We start from the raw sequence: 21,581 nt of genomic DNA on the forward strand, positions 1-21,581 counted from the left end.
ATCTGGCGGACACCTTCATCATTGTGGCTTTATCTGCACGAACCCATGTGTGCTCTGACTCAGCCACAAACTTTTAACATTATGGTGATCACGCTAAAATATTCGTGAAATATCTAAGGTTTTCATTACGTGTCCAAGGCATTCAACTACTTCACGCTTTTCAGCAGCAGAGACATCATTTTTCCTTCCTATTTTGCATGAAATTTGTGGCCTTCTTAATAATGTGGAACATCCTTCTTTAGTAGTTTCTCCTTTAATTGGGCTCACCTGGCAAACTAATGATCATAGGTGTCCGAGATTGATTTCAGTGATACAAAGAGTCCTGAGACACAATTCCATCCATGGGTTTAATTGAAAAACAACTTATTTAGTCTTTATGACTCTTAAACACAATTTGCATAATAATTTGGAATACAGTGTATAGACTCCTGGCTCCACAGCCTAGATAAGTAGAAGAAAATGGATTCTACTTTTAGTGTAGTTGAGGTGGAAGCTCAGGAAGAGAAGGTAAATCAGAAAGTTGGTGGTTCGATCCCTGGCTGCTCCAATCTGCATGCCAAATATCCAAATATCCTTGGGCAAGATACCAACACCAAGTTGTTGAATTTTAAATACATAGCAAATAAAAATGTGCTCGTGTGAATGTGTGAATGAGACAAGTGCTCAGGGTTGAAATTCGCTATTTAAGAATCAGTCCATTTACCATTTACCGGTTAATGATTACATGGAGTTATTTCAGTATCTAATAAACCTTTACACATTTTTTATGTACATACCACAGTACAAATAATAAACATCACACCTCCTCTATAAATAGCAGTCTTGAGGTGGGAAGTAGTATTGGTGCCTTGCTTCCCGCTTCAGTATGTCTCACTGAGAATCTCCATTCAACCAAACCATCACATCAAGCTATGAAGATCAGAGGGTGGAAAAAGAGAAACCAACGCCATCGGTGACGGTTTATTAAACTCTTACGGTCCAACTGACACGTCAGTTTGCTGACATGAGGAGAGTGGGGCTCAGCACTGGAGCCCCCCAGGGGTGTTTTCTGAGCCCCCTGCTGTACTCTTTGTACACATATGACTGTGTGGCCACTACCAGCTCCACCACCATCATCAAGTTTGCTGACGACACCGTCGTGGTGGGCCTGATCTCTGATAACAACGAGACGGCCTACCTGAAGGAGATTAGGAATCTGGAGAACTGGTGCCAGAGGAACAACCTCCTTCTAAACGTCAGTAAGACAAAGGAGCTGATAGTGGACTTCAGCACTAAGCAGGAGAGGAACTACCAGACCCCCGTCATCAACGAGTGCCCAGTGGAGAGAGTGGACAGCTTCAAATACCTCGGAGTTCACATCACGCAGGACCTGTCATGGTCCTGTCACATCAACACCGTGGTGAAAAAGGCCCGACAGCGTCTCTACCACCTCAGACGCTTGAGAGACTTCCAACTGCCCTCCAAGGTGCTCAGGAACTTTTACTCGTGCACCATAGAGAGCATCCTGGCGGGAAACATCTTAACCTGGTTCGGGAACAGCACCATGCAGGACAGACGAGCTCTACAGAGGGTTGTGCGGTCAGCTGAGCGCACCATCCGCTCCGAGCTCCCTGACCTGCACTCAATCTACAGCAGGCGGTGCTGGACCAAGGCCAGGAAGATCGTGAAGGACCTCAGCCATCCCAACAACAGACTGTTCTCTCTGCTGAGGTCAGGAAAGCGATTCCGCTCCCTGAAGACCAACACAGAGAGACTGAGGAGGAGCTTCTTCCCGCAGGCGATACGGTCTCTCAATCACACCACCACACAGTACTGACCCACACATATGGTTCTTACACACACACTGGACTTTCTGGACTTTGGTTTTGCACACATTGTTTTTTTGCACAACACTGGTCACTATATTCTTCATTTCCAGTTAATACTTGTACAGCTGCTGTTATTGTGTATATATTTATTTATATTTAGATTTCTTCATACATTCTTATATAGTTCTATATTGTGTATTTTGTTGTACAGTTATTTTATTTTCAACTTTAATTTATATATTTTATCTTATTCTTCCCAGTTAAATTTACCCTTCATTCTAATTTGTGTTGTACAGTTATTTCATTTTTAACCTTAATTTATATTTTATTCCTTCTTAGTTAAATTTACCCTTTTTAATTTTTCATATTTATTTCCTATCTTATTCATAGCCTTTTCCTTTTTTGTTTTCTTTAGGTCACGAGCAGTTGTCCAAGCATTTCACTACATATCGTACTGTGTATGACTGTGTACGTGACAAATAAAATTTGAATTTGAATTTGAGAGTCAAATAAACCAGAAAACACAGTCAATCCTGTAAACCAGTAACGCTTAAAGATGTTATTTATAGACATAAACCCAAGGATTTTAGTGCTTTAGGTTCAATGACTAAATTCAGTCTATCCATAGGAATTCTTTTCCTTCTAACATCAAATATGTTTTCATATTTATGTGCAAGGGCTGACTGGCTGTTTATGCCAGTTTAATATTTTCCATAGCAATTAAGAGCTTAAGCAGCCCACCTTAATCTTTAATGACTCCTTAATCAAGTCCATTGTGTCCAAATCAAATCCATTCAATCGGGAGACAAAAAAGATGAAAAAAGAAAGTAATAAATAAAACTGACATACACAGAAACACACTGACCACGGTGAACCAAAGCATTAAGAATGCAGTTTGATTTTATCTGTTTTTCTAATTTTATTTTATTTTATTAACAAAACCTGCAAAGAAAATGACAGTGCTGCTGAACCTGTTCAACATAAGACAATGGACTATCTGATTGATCTGTAAATATGCACAGTACTGTGTGAACACCATCTAAACACCAAGGAGCGGCACAGAATCTCATATTTAATGCATACCCAGTCTGAAACCAGTGGGGAGATAATGAGTTGGTTGCCAGATATGGTCGATCGGGAGGAGTTAATGATGAAGTCGGTGCAGTGGATAAACTAAGCGGGGAAAAGGCACAGGAAGATATGTTTACATTTTTTTTGGACAGTTACAATAAATATACCACTATGGTTTTAAAACTTTTGGTCAGAATTAACATATTATGCTCAATTCCAATGCCACATTTTTTTTGACTCGAGTAGCTTTGCATGACTTTAGCTCCTCCCCTGTAAAGCCAACCTGAGATGAAAATTGTACCACAGCTGTAGAGCCAAGAGTAGAAGAAAATAGGGATGATGCATCAGATTAACCAGTCTATTGGCCAATGTCAGCCTCATTCACTGGTAACAACATATCAGCAATACAGGTAGCACTTGTTTCTATAAGTCACATTAGTTTGACACACGCTGAAGACATAACAGTATAATCATGAGGTGAAAGAGTCATTTGTTTCCCAGACTCACAAGAGGATACAGAAGAAGCTACTTCAGGTACTCCTTTATTCACACAAAAAAACAACCTGAACTTTTAGAGCTAAGCTTTTGGTTCAGAGGGATTATTAGTACATACACCAGCGCTATTATCTGAAACTCATAATAAATGAATATGAAGATCTGTCTTTGGAAAATAATATATTTGATAGAAAAGAAGGAAACAGGAAAGCTGTTTTTCCAGCAGACCATCAGATTATGTATGAAAGAAACTGTCATGGAAATTTCCATTGTTTTCTTACATGCCTGCCCATCTGTCTACCTGTGTGTCTGTTTGTAGGTATGCAGGGTGCTGAGCATAGACTCGAGGAGCAGAACAAACAGAACACACACACACACACACTCAACACAGCAGGACAGAATTACACACACACACACACACACACACACACACACACACACACACACACACATATGCTGTTGTTGTTTTGGAAAGGTCAGTCTGACTGTGAGGTTGGACGGTGGATGGTAGCCGACAGGTGTCACACAGCACCAGGTAACACACTTGTTTTGTTTGCACTCTGTCACGTCTTGACAGAATCGCCTCACAGAAACGGCGATGGAGACGGACGCACATGTATAAAAACCACACACAAACGCAGAGAAGCTGACACACAGAGATACACAGAAATGTTTGGCTGCTCGTCTGCTGCTGTGTTTGCTTTAACTACAAAAGGCCATTAAAAATAAATCATTAAAAGGACTTCAAAAGGTCTGTCATCCACATTTAGGTTAATGAGAGCACAAAGATTTAGCATTTTGTTGTTGGGATCAGGGACTTTAATATTTAAATATAAACAACTCTGGATTATTCTAGCATTATGTCAAATATGTAAAAACCCTTAGCACTGAGTCAAAAGACGAAATATTCCTAAAAATTACATTAAACACTAACTTTAGCATGTTGTAAGCACCTCTTAATGTCAAAACATTTTTCAGAGCTTTAATATGTCAAAATGTGTTTCCTTCCTGCCCGGTTAAAACACTTTTCTCCATTTTTACCTCAACTACAAGTACAGCAATTAGTAAAACATCAAAACCTGCTTAATCTATTTTTTAAGCGTGCTGTCCTCTGCATTAAAATAAAATCTGTTTCCTTTGTACTGTCAGCACTGCACACGGCTGTAATGATTTATGAGATTTCACTGACTCTGATCAAAGGACAGATAGAGCGTATCAATAAGTTTCTTTTCCAAAACGTGTATAAGATCATGTGATGTGGCGCAACGGTAAATACAGCTTTTTACTGAGGCAATAAACTCATGCTGCATAAGGAGAGCAAACTTGACTCTATGTGGAATTATTTATCACAAAAGAGAGAAAATTGGAAAACTGTTTTTATCTGGATAAATAGATAAAGCCTATCTTCAGTGAATTTTGGATATCCTAAACCAGGGGTGTCCAACTCCAGGCCTCAAAGGCCGGTGTCCTGCAGGTTTTAGATGTGTCCTTGATCCATCACAGCTGATTTAAATGGCTAAATTACCTCCTCAACATGTCTTGACGTTCTCCAGAGGCCTGGTAATGAACTAATCATTTGATTCAGGTGTGTTGACCCAGGGTGAGATCTAAAACCTGCAGGACACCGGCCCTCGAGGCCTGGAGTTCCCCACCCCTGTCCTAAACTAAAAAAAACAAACCCAATGTTATGCTGCTTAAGCAAAGAAGAGAGGTGCAGTAGCTCAATAGATCCAGGAGGATGTGGCTGCTTCTTTTTGTTTGTGTCGCGTTATAGTCAAGCAGCAACGTCCAAGACTGACAACATGAAAGTGAGCTGTAGTTCCTTCAGCCAGTGGCTACAAAAGCAGGGCTTTCTCCATTGGCTGCCACATAAAAACGGCCACGTTTACAGTACAACTAAACATTCACAGCCTGGTAAAAAAAAAAAAGAAGAAGAAGAAGAAAAAAAAAACCTCCTAAACCAACCCTCACAGCAAACTATTTTAAGTGTGATAAGTAGGAATCTACAGTAGTGGAATATTTATTAATTCTTTTTTTAGGCTGAAAATCTGTAAAGAGTGTGTTGTGTTGTTAGCCTCAGTCCCTCAGTGCCACAGAAGAAAAAACAGAAAACAAATAAATAAATGAACAACATATTGTTTCCTTTTAACTTAGACCAACTTTCACAACCAGAGATTCCAGCATGAATATTTCATGTTTCCCATCTTTTAAGCTAAGATCGCACAGCATGAATAGGGCTCAAAAAGGAAGAACAACTTGAATGCTGACTGAGAGAAGCAACTGCAGTCTGTTAAGAGATTGGAGCAAAGGCTAAATACATCAACATATGCATACATGAATGAATGAATAGCAACCTGACAAAGAAAATATGAAATGAAGGATGGCAGCAGAGAAGTCTGGGCTCGAAACTTGAGATTCTCATACTTAGAGACGGCACATTTTACATACTTCCCAGCAGCAGTGTTTTCTGTGAGAATTTATAATTATGTTGTAAATGTATTCATGGTATTTCCACAACGCTGTGCATGCTTCCCGTATCTGTTCCCTGGGCTCTCACTGCCTGCATATGTGAAGTGTATGTTCACATGCGTGTTTGATTAATGAGTGCCCTTGAATAAGAGGAAGGCCTTCAGGGATGTGTGGAGAATAATTAGAAACTTGAAAGATTACATTTACGCTGGCTAAATGAACACAGGGATGGATTTGTAATTCATAAATTAAGTATCTGGAACGGTCACAGTAAACACGACTCTATACGTGCCGTAAGACGACCTACGCTGCACAGAATCGGCATTTTGGAGTTTGATTTAAAGCCAACGCAGCACGCATATCAATCAATTTTCAGCCTGTTTCCTTCACCAGCGCCGAATGTCAATGTCAGCTTTGAACTCAACAGTGAGAAGAGTTTTCAAAAATGCTCCCTGCTCAAGACCGCACCATGTAACAGCAAAAAGAAAGACTTGGACACTAAGAGAGCAAGAAGAGGGAAAGGTGGAGAGGAACAAAGAGAAAAGAAGTGAATGGAAGAGACGACAGACAAGTAAAAGAAGAGGAAGAAGAGGAGATAAAAATAGTGGTCTGTGCAGTGAGCTGTCAGCTTTGGAAGTGTGGTGAATTCAGCTGGATGCTTCAGTCCAGGTGCTGTTTCTGGCCCTGAGCAAACAGCATGCACCTCCCTCTCTCTCCGCTTGTGTGTGTTTGTGCTGACTGAGAGGAAAAGTTCTCAGTTAAACAACAATGAGGAAACCCAGAGGGGAAGCCTTTCTGCTGATGGATTAACACAATAGACACACTCACATTATGCCAAACACACACTGGATGCAAGTGAACAGGTGCAGACAGCAACACGAAGCATGCACGCACACACAGACGCTCCTTGGATGGGACTGAGGTCAGGGATCTGTCAAGTTCCACCACAACAAAGTGGCGCTTTGTGCACAGGGACACTGGCACGCTGAAAACCTTGACACAAAAATAAAAGACCTGTCTAAGACATCACTGCACGGTGTCCTAAAAGGATCTAGTCCTAACCAGGAACCAGTGAAGTAAGTCAAAAGTACACTGAAGACAGTGTTGGGAAGGTTACTTTTAAAATGTATTCCACTACAGATTACAGATTACATGCCCTAAAATGTATTCTGTAACGTATTCCGTTACGTTACTCAATGAGAGTAACGTATTCTGAATACTTTGGATTACTTAATATGTTATCATGCTGTTTACAACAACGTGAATGTACTGTTGCTGTGATTTATTACTGTTACTGAAGGTCCGCGGCTCCGAACTGCAGTAAAGGGACCTCTGACTGATACGTCGGGTTCGTGTCGGCTCGTAGCCGAAAAATAGCTTTACTTTGTTGTCTGGGTCAACTTTGAGACAGAGAGAGGCGTCGAAAGGCTGCTCCAACGGAACTTATTGTTTCGGAGGAAAACACGAACACGGTGTACAGTCGAGTCTAAACAGCTTACTTACAGCTGGGCTCGTCAGGCACTCTTCTTGGCTGCAGTGGTTATTATTATATTTACATGCTTCCAGCTCCCGTTTTTGCTTGATGACAGCTCGTACTTTTCCTTTTCCTCCCTCCTCGTGCTCACAGACACATAACGGGTATGGCCGTTCATTCTCCCTGCAGCACGGACTACACTGCCCATGAGGCTACATTCTTTAGTGTTATGTCTGTAGCATTCTGCCTATTAGCTTAGCACAACAACAACAACAACATAAAGGCGCTCTCTCACCCAGGAAACACACAGTCGCAGAGACCATGGCAACCGTAACACTGCCACCTGGAACAACAGAACATGTCAAACAAAAGCCAAACAGTCCTGACCCGCGACAATATGAAACAGGAAAGTACCGCCGTGTAATCCATTTATTTCAACAAAGTAACTGTATTCTAAATACCACCTTTTAAACGGTAACTGTAACGGAATACAGTTACTCATATTTTGTATTTTAAATACGTAACGGCGGTACATGTATTCCAGAATATTAACAGCACTCAACAATCTTATCTGACAAGCACACTTGGCAGTATTTGCCCTGCTGTCAGGAACCAGCAGGATCATTACAGGGATTAATTAGCACTGATGTGATTTTTTTTTTCAATCACCACTATAAAGTGCACGGTGAAAACACCCATTCACCAGCCTGTTAGCAGCTGTGTGTGTGTGTGTGTGTGTGTGGGGGGGGGGGGGGGGGGGGGCACTGCATCAAGAACAACAAAGATGATGAAGAGCAGAGACCTCTACTTCAAAGCTGCACCTTCACCGTGAGTGGGCTCTATATGCAGCAAGAAAAAAACCAGGTGAGGTGATAATCAAGTGCTGCTCGAGCCTGTCAGGTGATTTTCCACATGACAAAATATTATGTGCCAAAAAATTTGAAGAACAAGTCGAAATGGAGTCTGTGTTTGCTGCACATCGGCATTACATTAGACCTCTAATGATAACAGGCAACACGGTACAGACCGGCTCCACACAGAGCTGGATGTTTAATTTGAGATCAGGCAAGAGGCAGGATACGCCCTGCACAGGACGCCAGTCTGCTGCAGGGCTAACACATAGGCTGTATCCCAATTCAGGCTCTGCAGCCTTAATAAAGGCCGCTTTTTAAGGCCAATTACGTCACAGCGACGCGACGAAGGCTGTCCCAATTCAAAGGCTGCTCGAAATGCGGCCCTCAAATGTGTCCTTCATTTCACTGAATTTTAAGGATGTGGCGGTGTAGACTTCGTGGCCCAACATATCCCAGAATGCATAGCGCGGCGGTGAGTGTGGATAATTTTGCCGGAAAAAAAAACAGCGGAAGAGGGGCGGCCGAAGAGTAAAGTTTTAAAAGTAAGTACTGAATATTACTTATTTATGTGTGAATGTTTAATAACGAAGAACAAACATTCCTGTTGGCCACATGTCGGCAAAGTTATGTGACATTAGTGATGTTTGTACTAACTTGGTTTTAAAGCCTTTACTTCAAAATATACGATAAATATATAAATACAATACATACATACAATACAAAATATACCAGTTCAATAGTTGACTTTAATCTATAAGAGAATGTGATGATTTCATGGATATTTAAAGTAAGCATTGAGACAAATGTAGTAATGCCAACATATTAAAAGAACAATATTTGTCTCTCATATATATAACACAGTTATATATACAGTGTCAAAGAAACCTGTCTTTGAGTGAAGATTTAAGGTGACAGGAAATATAAATAAATGCAACTTGAATCTTTACTGAAGCTCAGTGTTTGAAACAGAGTCATTCACTGCTGTTATAACTAATAATGATTGAAATGATAACTTTAATATTGGCCATGCTATATTTACATTAGCAAAGTGAGATGACTTTAGTCTCATGAACAACATTGGCTATTTGTTATTTACTAGCTAATCTTAAATGACTGTTCAGTACAGAAGTGAAGCCCAATAATCATGATTTCACAGTCCTGTGGTCTCAGCCTCAGATACTTATTAAATCAAAGCTCATGTAGAAACAAACAACCAAATGAACAAAAGATTTCTCCTTCATTTCTGTCAAACAAAGCTGTATGAAACGTTTCCAGCTGTTAGTGTCACGGTTGCTAGGCAACCTGGGCAGCGCAATGGAGGCTAGACCGTCCCATTTCACAAGCCTCTCACTTCCGGCCTCAGCGTTCTTTGAGTACGCCGCCCTTGTGGACCGTTAAGGCTGCGTACTTTAAGGCTGCAGACCCTGAATTGGGATACAGCCATAGAGACAGTGTTAGGCCTGTCTCACAACTATGGGCAATTTAGAGTTACCAATTCACCCATCCCCACTAACGTCATGCCTTTGGACTGTGGGAGGAAGCCGGAGTACCTGACGAGAACCCACTCAGAGAGAGCAACAGTGCCACCATGCTGCCCCTACATTCTCCCTCTCAGAAAGTGGACTTTCCTCAGTCTTGCAGGCTTTGATGCTTTCTGGCCTCTCTGGGCTTGTGTGGTGGCAGGATCTTCAGAGCTGTTGGCTTGTCGCCTCAAACCTCAGTGGCATACACTTTGATGATTCTGACGCTGGAGAATTTTCCTGTCGATGTCTAACGCCTTCTCCTGTCTCAGACTGGGGCAGGTTGCAGGCAAGTTTTTAACTCTTGACAAGCTCTGGCTTTTCTTTTTCTCCCAAATCATTACTGCGTGCGCCGTGCCGGGAACTCCGACTCTTACAATGACATGAAAATAATTTATGCAAAAAAGGAAGCGATCATGTGTCAGCCTCAACAGACTTCTTAGATAAAGAGGTGTCCATTCATAAAAGATGCAGCGTCGCAATGTGCAGCTACACCTGAAGCTAAGAGAGGGAGAGCAGAGATGTTTCTCTCCAGAGAGACAAGCGACTTTGTCACTGCTCACTTATGTAACATAAACAAGGTTTGCAGGAAATGAATGAGCAGGAAATGCTATAAAAACAAGAAAAAAAAGAAAAGAAGACAGATGGAGCTGAAAAAAGGAGAGAAGAAAAAAAACTATGAGCAAACTCCATTGTGTGTCTACAGGGTTGTTGTGACGTTCTTATTGTGCCACTTTGGGCAGGAGGACGAGCCATTCAGCCAGAAGAACTGAAATCTCAGTGACAAACACAGCTGCTCTGCTGAAGTGTCCTTCAGCAAGACACAGCATAACTCAGGGCTCAGTTGTTACAGGTAGGGCCTCCTTTCAGAGAGAATTTGCAGCTTATACCCAAGAACACACAGCAAATGAGGTGCAAACAAGCTTAGCAAAGATCTTCTACCAACACCGCCATCCAGAATCCCCTAAGTCTTAAATGGATTCCTCTCTGAGGCTGTGGGACTGAAAAAATCTTATTGGCTTCATGAATTTGGTGAAGACAAACAGTCTACAACACACACTCGTTTTAAACAATCAGCTAACAAGCTCTTCTACCGATGGTGTGAGAACATTGATGCGTTATTGCGCTCTTTACACACCAACAAATCTGCAGGAAAAACAGGAACATGCAATCTATCAAAGCCTACTTTTTACATGCCAAATTGGATTTCTGTCTTGTGGGAGTCAGATGATAACTTGAACAGGTGAAGGAGCTTTGAGAGCATCTAAACTTTTTGTTCTTTCAACATCACTGTCTGGCAGCTTTCCCTCAATCCTCGCATTTATTCCAAAGCACGCCTCTCTGATTTATTTGTTCTGGGGGCATAGGGAGTGCTCTTTCCTCTGCACACCTTTGCTGAATTGAGGGATGAATCCCCACAGGCTGTAGCCTTTATGTTCAGCAGCTTAACTCTGACCGAGCTGTGGGAAAGAAGAGATAACACTGAATTTCCCTACAGGGAGTAATGCAGGATCAGAGAAGACCAAAAACAAGAATCCCTCTTGAAAAATCACAAGAAACAAATTGAAACTTTGGCAGATTAAGAGGAGTTTTAAACAGCTTGTTGGCAAAATGTGTGAATGAATATCAGGAGGATTTCATTTTGCCTCCATCTGAAGAGAAAATGCAGCTCGTGTCCTTTAAAGACAAACTAACAGTAAAAATATGTTCTGGTGTCGTGACAAAAACTGAAGAGCATAACTACGCTTCTTTATAAAAGGTTTACCAGCGTCAGACACGGACAGCATTAACTATTACTAACAATAAGCAATACTGACAAGGATAAAGTATCCATATGACTAACTGGATATGAACTGAGACCTTCTCCTGTTGGCTTCAAAGAAAAAAAATTAATATATATAAATATATATATATATATATATATATATATATATATATATATATATATATATATATTAGTGCTGTCAGTGTTAAAATGACGTTAACGCCACAACCGCATTAACACGGCAAATCTCCATGAGCGAGTTATCGCGGATCGCCCCGTGTGGGGCTGCACGGCGTCAACGTGTTAGCTCGTTAATTAATACGCTGACAGCACTAGCACACACACACACACATATATATATATATATATATGTATATATATATACATATATATATATATATATATATATATATATATATATATATATATACAGTATATACAGTCTATATATAGTCAGATGTACTTTGCTGTAAGATATTCAGCACCACAACTGTGTTAAGAATGTGTTTGGTAATGTAGGGCGACAATAATCACTGCTGCTCCATATCTTCATTTACATCTCTGCAGACGACCGTTTTTAACAGATGAATGTGCTGTGGAGGCAGAGACGACTGTGAGCAACGCAGGAAACACATCTTGATAATAAAAAGCTTGATTGTTCTATTGTTCAACCAAGAGTTGTGAAATCCAAACCTAGAGAATACAATACGAGCTCTAATAACAGTCTTCACAAATTTATCGCCTCCATTTCGTTTATTAAATCCTCCTTTATTTTCCTACCGCTTCTCTCCTGCTCGCTCCTCAATTCATTCATTTATTCCTCCCCTGTGGTTTCTGTTCTAAGCCAGTGGAGATGATGGTTTTAAGTCTCTGAGTGCTGGTCCCCATTAGCAGCAAACTAAAATCTGCCTCTCTGACTGAGATGCTTTTGTTCAGCATGCCTGCTCATCACTATTGTTCGACGCCGGGGCTCCTATTTGCAACCAAAAACCTCTAATGTTTAATAGCAAAGAGGCATCTTTAATGTGGCTACATGATATGGGAAAGAAAAGATCTGAATGGATTCCAAACGATGAGAAGCGAGCACAAAGTACAAATGAATACAAAGCGTACAAATGACACACAGAGAGACGAGACAGTGGGATTCACAGTTTCCTGGAGAAAACCTGTTATTGCTCCAAATCTCTGCAAATGAAAAGACAAAATGTGAAAATCAGCTCCAATCAAAATGGTTTCGAAGAAAAGATACTGAAACTTTTACAAGCGAATGTTCAAAAATGTGTTGTTTAAGATATATCAGTCTTTACTGTTTATGTATAATATTGGCATTAAAAGCTACATACAGTCAAAGTCATCGCTCTGTTCTGTATCTCACCGCAGCTACAGCTGCCCACCGTGTGGAGAGAATCCCAATTTGCAGTTTTAAAATTAGATCCTGCTTTAACGCTGCTCACGCCAGCTGATGAATGATCTTCATCTTCATTAGTCTTCATTCTAATAAGCTCTACTTCCTAGACACACTAAGCTACTATTAGCCAAACTGTAAACACTTGCCGTGTGATTAACTCAAACTAGCACGCAAAAGTTTGCATGTCCACAAAAGCAAAGTCAAGTTTAACACAACAATGGTGGAAAAAGTGGTCTTTGAATTGTTGAAGCCTGCAGGAAATTTAAATGATGTCTAAGCCGTTGTGAAAGATCTTTGTCACAAAGGGAAGCTGCTCTGGGATGCAGCTGAAAAACCCATTCAGTCAGCAATGAGGGGTTGGTTTTGTGCTTTGAATTGAGCAATTGGCAGTCAAATTGTCATTTGTGGATATTGACTGAATGCGTCGCTCCTCTCTGGGGAAAGAGACTCACTCATTTTGCATCTAAATTTGTTTACCAACTAAAAAGCAATCACATCATTAAAAAATGAATCCTGTGATACATTATATATGATGAAAGGCGGTGAAACACAATCCTTCCTAGAAGCTGAGGATTGTTTCCCTCAGCACTTACAAGCAAAAACACGAACAGGTGACAAATTAATGGAAATGAAAAGACAAGCTATGTCGGTGCTTGGTGGTTTGACAGACGCTCGAAATCTCCCAGGTATTCAGATATCCGATGACGTTGCGTGATAATCTTCACCGTCATCAGAGCATTCAGTGGGGCCTCATGTCCTATCATCCCGGGAGAAACCATTCCACTCAGGACAGAATAATTGGTGTATATAATAATTTGACTTGCAATGACCGTTCTGTCTCAGCGGCCAAGAGAACCCAAACCATGGCAGCAAAATGCTCTCACTGAATAACACAACCACCAGATCCCCTCACTGTTGGTGTCAAGGGTTCAATCTTTCACCCACGTGGACTAGAGACGTTCCTTTTTCACAGGGTCCAATATTGTCCACAGTCGCGTTGCTCAGTAACTAAACCAGACTTTAAATACAACAGCAATGATTGGCTCTTTGTGCTGTGCACATACAAAGTCAGGTTAGTCCTCCCTTGCAGGTTTGCATTCACTCACGCCTGCATTGCCTGTTTACAACGTTCTGTTACAAATACAGACGAGAACATTGCTGCAACAGAGACAATATTTCAAAGAGGAGAAAACCTGAACAAAGGTCTAGTGAAGGCCTGTAAGAGTCTACTTGTCACACACATGCCTAGTCTATATTTTGGCATTTGATGACTCTGATAGCATAAAAGGGATTATTTCCAAGTTTCAAAGTTTGTACTAGCTAATAATAATCCAACAACCTATGAGGCGAGAAGCCTTTACACTCCCTTCCCTTCTCAAACTCAAAATCCCATAAGTGCTATTAGCTTCTGGTAGACTCATCTAAACACCATTAGCAGCCATCCACTATAAGTTTTCATTGCCTATAAAACCATTGTTACTGCTGAGAAGCTGCAGTGCTGGTCTGCTCTGCTTTATAGCTGCTGCTGCAGATGCTTACACTGCCCTTACCTCTGCTTTAAGAGGCAGCACACGTCCTTGAAACGCTTGTTTTGTGCTGGCAAACAGATGTGTCCTTGGTCAGCATGAGCCTAATATACAATATAAGGGTACACAACACAGGACACAGACAGGATACCTTCACACTGATATTCATGGTGCTATTGAGTTTCATGCAGTCTCTCTTCTTTCTTTCTCTGCTTTCTGCTGTTTCTTGCAATCAGCAGTAGCGCTGAGTTTATTATTAAAGGGGTTAAAGGCAGGATAGAGCATGCAGGACAGAGAACAGCCAGCCACTGCAAGCAATTAACTGAGCTATTCTCACAGGCACACAATCTGATATTACATGAACTTCATGCTCAGTAGCTGGCAGGTTAAAAACAATTTGATGTCCAATTGTGCTGAAACGTGCACTCTCAAATGATGCTCAGTGAGGTCATTTATGTGAAAGATCAGGCTGCTGCACAGGTGTGAAAATGCTGCACATTATTATTATGTGGTGCCTACTCGAACTGAACCGGAACAGAGCACTGTGCTAATGCTCTGTTTATATCACAGGCAAAATGTGAAATGCAAGGTTTGCAGATCTAGAGATGAATACAAACTCATGGCTTTAATGCTGTCATTTTACTTTCCACTCAAAAGACCACTCAACCCAAATCCAAAGCACAAATGTCGCACACAGTTTACACTCTGAGTGCAACAGCAGGGCGCAGTCTGTACTCAGGGAGTGTAAACTGTAGTTGGGCTGAAGTTGGTTTGATTGGTTTGACACCAGATTCTTACTGGCCCAAAAGATTTTTCCATTCATGGCATAAAATCCTTTTTTTTCTCTCTTTTTTTTGTTTGCAGACTTTAAATCATTCAGTTCATGATTTAAAGTCTGTAATGTTTATGGGGAACTTCATTTGTAACCTTAGGGTGTGCTTTAAGGTGTGCCTGCCTCATTATGAGGATGTAGGGTTTCCCTCAGGTCTCACTTATGTCCGAACCTCACTCATTGGTGAAAACACCAAGACTGCACCATCGAAGTAGCTCAACATGAGGCACCACGATGGAACTAAAGTAAAGGTTGGTATCGTCATAGTGGCTTTTATCTGCTTACAGGTAAAAAGCTCAATCAGCACTTCCCGTGCTAACAAACCCAACAACCTGTCTGTAACCGCTAACACGTTGTACCTGTTGTATGACCAGTTTCATGTTTTATACAACTTCAAACACTCATCGTGTCACTTTATATGTCTCAGTTTCTATCAATATACAAAACTCTCCCCTAACCCCCCCCCCCCCCCCCCTTTGACATGCTTTCCCTAGCTACTTACCCTAACCATCAGCTAAACCTAACCATAACCCAACTGTAACACTGACAATGAAAACACATTTTGAGAAAAATGCCATCAAACTTGTGGGGGCGGCTGTTTTGTCCCCATAAGCGACCCCACAAGTATAGTGGCATGCCAATTTTCTGTCCACACAAAGATGTCTAAACATGTACACGCACACACGCGTACAAAAAACAGCATCATGCTCATCACTAGGGCTGCCACAAACGATTATTTTGATAGTCGACTAGTCACCGATTATTTATGCGATTAGTCGACTAATCAGATCATCATCCACTGGACGTAAAACTACAGCTTATTGCACCAGCAGCATCTGCTCTTATATAACTATCATTAGCTTACAGCTTTAAGCTTTTAAGGTGCTAACTAAAAATAAAGACAAGATGATAGTTTATTCAATTTTAATGAAATTTGCAGATTGTTTCGGTGAAGTTTAATAAACTCCTTGCTATCTAAAATATAACAGGACACCGGAGTATATTCTCCAGCATCTCACACTGATAATCAGCTGTCTGCTTGACATTTATTCAGCTGTGTAAAAACTATAACTTTAATCTCAGCCAAACCGATTTACTCAGGAACAAATAAAATACTAAAAAAAAGCCAAACAATAACATTTTTAATTTATCTAAGTGACTCATATATATTTAACCTGAGTCGCGAAAGACGGCGGTGGGTTTGAAAACAATTTGCCGGGAGTCCGGTGTTCTCACGGCGCTAGTGACCTAGCCCCCGGCTAGCTATCGAGCTAGTGGGTAACAGACGTCTCCGAAAACGTCGGAGCGCTTTTGAAAATATGTGGTGTCCTGATAAACTGAGCAGATATTTGAGGTTTACACAGCTACATTCTCGCCTGAAAATATGTTAAACGTTTATTTTGTGACCCAGAAAGAATAATAAGAGTAATATTAAAACTAACTAGCTACCGCCATTGTTGGAAACTAAGCTGGGCCGCGCTATGAATTCTGGGACACAGCTGCTTCTTCTTCTTCGGGGTTTAACGGCAGCTGGCATCCTTGTACATGCTGTGCTGCCATCTTCTGTTTCAGTCCGTTATTACACTCTTAAATCCTGCTATTATTCCTGCGTCTTTTGCGATCTTACAAAGCTTCAAACGACACGTCGACTATTAAATCAGTCGTCGACGATTTTGATAGTCGACGTAATCGTGACTAGTCGACAAATCGTGGCAGCCCTACTCATCACACATTCTTCGCGTGCTCTGTCAATATACAGTGGGGCAAAAAAGTATTTAGTCAGCCACCGATTGTGCAAGTTCCCCCACCTAAAATGATGACAGAGGTCAGTAATTTGCACCAGAGGTACACTTCAACTGTGAGAGACAGAATGTGAAAAAAAAATCCATGAATCCACATGGTAGGATTTGTAAAGAATTTATTCGTAAATCAGGGTGGAAAATAAGTATTTGGTCAATAACAAAAATACAACTCAATACTTTGTAACATAACCTTTGTTGGCAATAACAGAGGTCAAACGTTTACTATAGGTCTTTACCAGGTTTGCACACACAGTAGCTGGTATTTTGGCCCATTCCTCCATGCAGATCTTCTCGAGAGCAGTGATGTTTTGGGGCTGTCGCCGAGCAACACGGACTTTCAACTCCCGCCACAGATTTTCTATGGGGTTGAGGTCTGGAGACTGGCTAGGCCACTCCAGGACTTTCAAATGCTTCTTACGGAGCCACTCCTTTGTTGCCCGGGCGGTGTGTTTTGGATCATTGTCATGTTGGAAGACCCAGCCTCGTTTCATCTTCAAAGTTCTCACTGATGGAAGGAGGTTTTGGCTCAAAATCTCACGATACATGGCCCCATTCATTCTGTCCTTAACACGGATCAGTCGTCCTGTCCCCTTGGCAGAAAAACAGCCCCATAGCATGATGTTTCCACCCCCATGCTTCACAGTAGGTATGGTGTTCTTGGGATGCAACTCAGTATTCTTCTTCCTCCAAACACGACGAGTTGAGTTTATACCAAAAAGTTCTACTTTGGTTTCATCTGACCACATGACATTCTCCCAATCCTCTGCTGTATCATCCATGTGCTCTCTGGCAAACTTCAGACGGGCCTGGACATGCACTGGCTTCAGCAGCGGAACACGTCTGGCACTGCGGGATTTGATTCCCTGCCGTTGTAGTGTGTTACTGATGGTGACCTTTGTTACTTTGGTCCCAGCTCTCTGCAGGTCATTCACCAGGTCCCCCCGTGTGGTTCTGGGATCTTTGCTCACCGTTCTCATGATCATTTTGACCCCACGGGATGAGATCTTGCGTGGAGCCCCAGATCGAGGGAGATTATCAGTGGTCTTGTATGTCTTCCATTTTCTGATGATTGCTCCCACAGTTGATTTTTTCACACCAAGCTGCTTGCCTATTGTAGATTCACTCTTCCCAGTCTGGTGCAGGTCTACAATACTTTTCCTGGTGTCCTTCGAAAGCTCTTTGGTCTTGGCCATGGCGGAGTTTGGAGTCTGACTGTTTGAGGCTGTGGACAGGTGTCTTTTATACAGATGATGAGTTCAAACAGGTGCCATTCATACAGGTAACGAGTGGGGGACAGAAAAGCTTCTTACAGAAGACGTTACAGGTCTGTGAGAGCCAGAGATTTTCCTTGTTTGAGGTGACCAAATACTTATTTTCCACCCTAATTTACGAATAAATTCTTTACAAATCCTACCATGTGAATTCATGGATTTTTTTTTCACATTCTGTCTCTCACAGTTGAAGTGTACCTCTGGTGCAAATTACTGACCTCTGTCATCATTTTAAGTGGGGGAACTTGCACAATCGGTGGCTGACTAAATACTTTTTTGCCCCACTGTAACTGCAAACACAAACACACAGACATTAGCAACACGCATGTAGCTATCACTTCTGTGTGTGTGCGTGTGTGTGTGTGTGTGTGTGTCAGACAGCAACAAAACTGACAGATGTGCAACAAAGTACAGCAGTAACCTTCTAACCTGTGCTGGCTTCAGAATGACAGAGGCATTATGAGTGTGCGGGTGGTGTGTGTGCTGTATTTGTCCGTGTGTTAGCCTTGTTAAAGATCCATTTCAATTCTGGAAGATTCAATATTTATCAAATAGAGACGCAGGTGTCTGTCGGCGGGATCTGAAATTACCACAGAGGATGAACGAGAAATGGAAAGAGAGGGAGGAAGAGAGAGAGGGGAGCTTCTGTAGCTTCTCCCCAGACCTCTGATCATTCCTATGCTTAAGTGGGTTTCAAGTGGTGCATTTAGAAAAAACTCAGTAAGAACAGTCATACTCTGGACCCCCGGTGGAAGAAACCATAAGTTACTCTGCAAAAGCGATCCTACCTGCTTCAGAGGGTTTCAGTATCTCTTCAACAATGTCAGCCTCTCACGACGAAGTACGGTAGCGATGTGATGACTCGATCAGGAACAGCCTGAAAAAAAAGAAGATTTTCATTGATTAAAAATCTTTTTTTGGTTAATTAAAATGAGAATTCAATGTCATGTAAAACCTTATCTGCCAAGTCTCAATGCAGGCTCAATCATCCAGGCAAGGAAGTCCCAAAAAGTTGATTCTGTTCACCTGGATATAGATATTTCGCGCATCCAGGTAATAATAATAATACTACTACTAATAATAATAATAATAAACAGTACAGTGTGGTGAAAGTGGTGAAAATGCTACGTCCAGATGAACAGAATCAACTTTTCAGGACTTATCTGCCAAGTTTTCAGGTTCTTGGCATCGATACACAAAAACCAACTGCAGTTACAAACAAGCTGCTTTTAAGCAAACACCTTTTGAGAAGCTGGGAAAAAATAACTTTTTCACAATAATATAGTTTCAGAAGATCTTTGACAAATATACTGAGGCTGGACATTTTATACCTCAAGAATAAACTCACTTATTAAAAGTAGCTACTACCTGTCTGCTCGGCCTCACCTCCATTAATCTGTGTCACTAATTATCATCATTATCAATTATCACTAAAGTCATAATTTAGCACTCACATCTTACACAAATATATTCCATTCTGGATCCAGTAAAATCGAAACAAAAAAACTGAAAAAGAGAATGAAACAACAGCACAAAAGATTAGGTAGAGTTGAAAAACAATGTATGATAATAATAATAATCTATTCATTCTCTTCCGCTTATCCTTTGTCAGGGATGCAAGGGGCTGGAGCCAATCCCAGCTGTCTTAGAGAGGCAGGGTACACCCTGGACAGGTCGCCAGTCTGTAGCAGGGCTAACACATAGACACAGACAATCATTCACACTCACATTCACACCTATGGGCAACTAACCTATCCCCACTAACTGCATGTCTTTGGACTATGGGAGGAAGCCACAGTACCCAGAGAGAGCATGCAAACTCAAAGATCCTGGAACGGTGGAATTGAACTTAGGACCTTCTTGCTGTGAGGCAACAGTGCTAACCACCATGCCCAATAATAACAACATTAATAATAATAATAACTTTATTTATATAGCACTTTTCAAAACACAGAGCTACAAAGTGCTTCACAGTTCAAATAACACTAACCTATAAAATCGAGTTTTCAGCATTCATAAAACAAACAACGGTAGCCGACCTGACTGTCTGAGGAAGGCTGTTCCACAAAAGCCTCAAAAGCACGATCACTCCTGGTCTTAAAATCAGAGCATCAAAGCAAAATGATGTCACAGTAGCTATAAAGTTAACATGGAGGTGATTTTAGAGCCCTTCATGGCTGTTGCCATAGTGGCCACACCATGTTACTACAATTTGATTCCATGACCCAAAAATAACTTTTCTCTTAATTTGGTTGATCGTGGCTCAAGAGTTGGCAGTTCATCTTGTAACCGGAAGGTTGCTGGTTCTAGTCCCGGCTCAGACAGTCTCGGTCGTTGTGTCCTTGGGCAAGACACTTCACCTGCCGCCTACTGCTGATGGCCAGAGGGGCCGATGGCGCGATATGGCAGCCTCGCTTCTGTCAGTCTGCCCCAGGGCAGCTGTGGCTGCAACTGTAGCTGCCTCCACCAGTGTGTGAATGTGAGAGTGAATGAATAGTGGTATTGTAAAGCGCTTTGAGGGGCCGCTATATAAATGCAATCCATTATTATTATTATTACTAATGTGAAAAAGGACTCTGTTTATCACTCGAGTATATTCCATCTGGTCTGCTGACATTTGGAAAGTATAGATGAGCTGTATGATTTTGCAGAGAGCCAGCAGGAAGTCAGCTAGCTTGGCGGGAAGAAATCTGATCTGAGCATGTTCTCTATGGGCTTCACTTAGAAAAAGCAACACTGTAGAAGCCCGTGTTACGTCATGGTACCAAATGGAGGAAGACTGGAAAGTTTTTTTTGGCGTCTGCATCATTGAGCAGCTGTCATTTGAATGCATGAGGCTTTTGGCTGTTTGTGAAGATAAAAAACAAACTCCGCAGCGCAGTATGGTGCTTCTGCATATTCTACCTTTTACAAGTTGAAAATTCACGTCGACTTGTTCCCTGCTCGCAATAAAGTGCAAACATTCAATAAAGATTGTGAATCGGGATTATGAGGTCACACATCAAACATATAGCTTTGTGTGATGTGACTGGATTAACAAGACAGAAGAAGATCTAAATGATCATGAGAGATTGAGGTCTATTCAGCAGTTAGAGATGATCCCCTTCACTTAATCTCGCTAACATCTGAATCAAACGCCACCCCTCGTCTTCAACACCCGGCAGCTGCGCGTGAATAAAAGCAAAGCGTCCTCCCTCTCGCTCTCTCCCAGAGTGCTGATATCGATGATGGCACAGCGAGGATGTCAGCGTTTCACTTTTAAATGAGCAAGTCAGGATGCTAGAGT

The 21,581-nt window shown here is 41.5% G+C and overlaps 1 protein-coding gene across 5 annotated transcripts in view; it reads right to left on the bottom strand.

Annotated features, from left to right (window-relative positions):
* Positions 1-21,581, bottom strand: part of LOC147315212 (leucine-rich repeat and fibronectin type III domain-containing protein 1-like protein) — a 422,384-nt gene that overhangs the window by 113,053 nt on the left and 287,750 nt on the right. For all 5 annotated transcript variants that reach the window (XM_086262477.1, XM_086262476.1, XM_086262475.1 and 2 more), the window contains one exon: positions 19,084-19,172. The gene's annotated coding sequence lies outside the window, so the exon portion shown is untranslated. The remainder of the gene's footprint in view (positions 1-19,083; positions 19,173-21,581) is intronic.

This window comes from Aulonocara sp. 'chitande type north' Nkhata Bay, linkage group LG14 (assembly GCF_057382095.1).
Source record: "Aulonocara sp. 'chitande type north' Nkhata Bay isolate Kocher_YH1m ecotype deep benthic linkage group LG14, A_spYH_male_GT1.1, whole genome shotgun sequence".
NCBI classification, from domain to species: domain Eukaryota; kingdom Metazoa; phylum Chordata; class Actinopteri; order Cichliformes; family Cichlidae; genus Aulonocara; species Aulonocara sp. 'chitande type north' Nkhata Bay.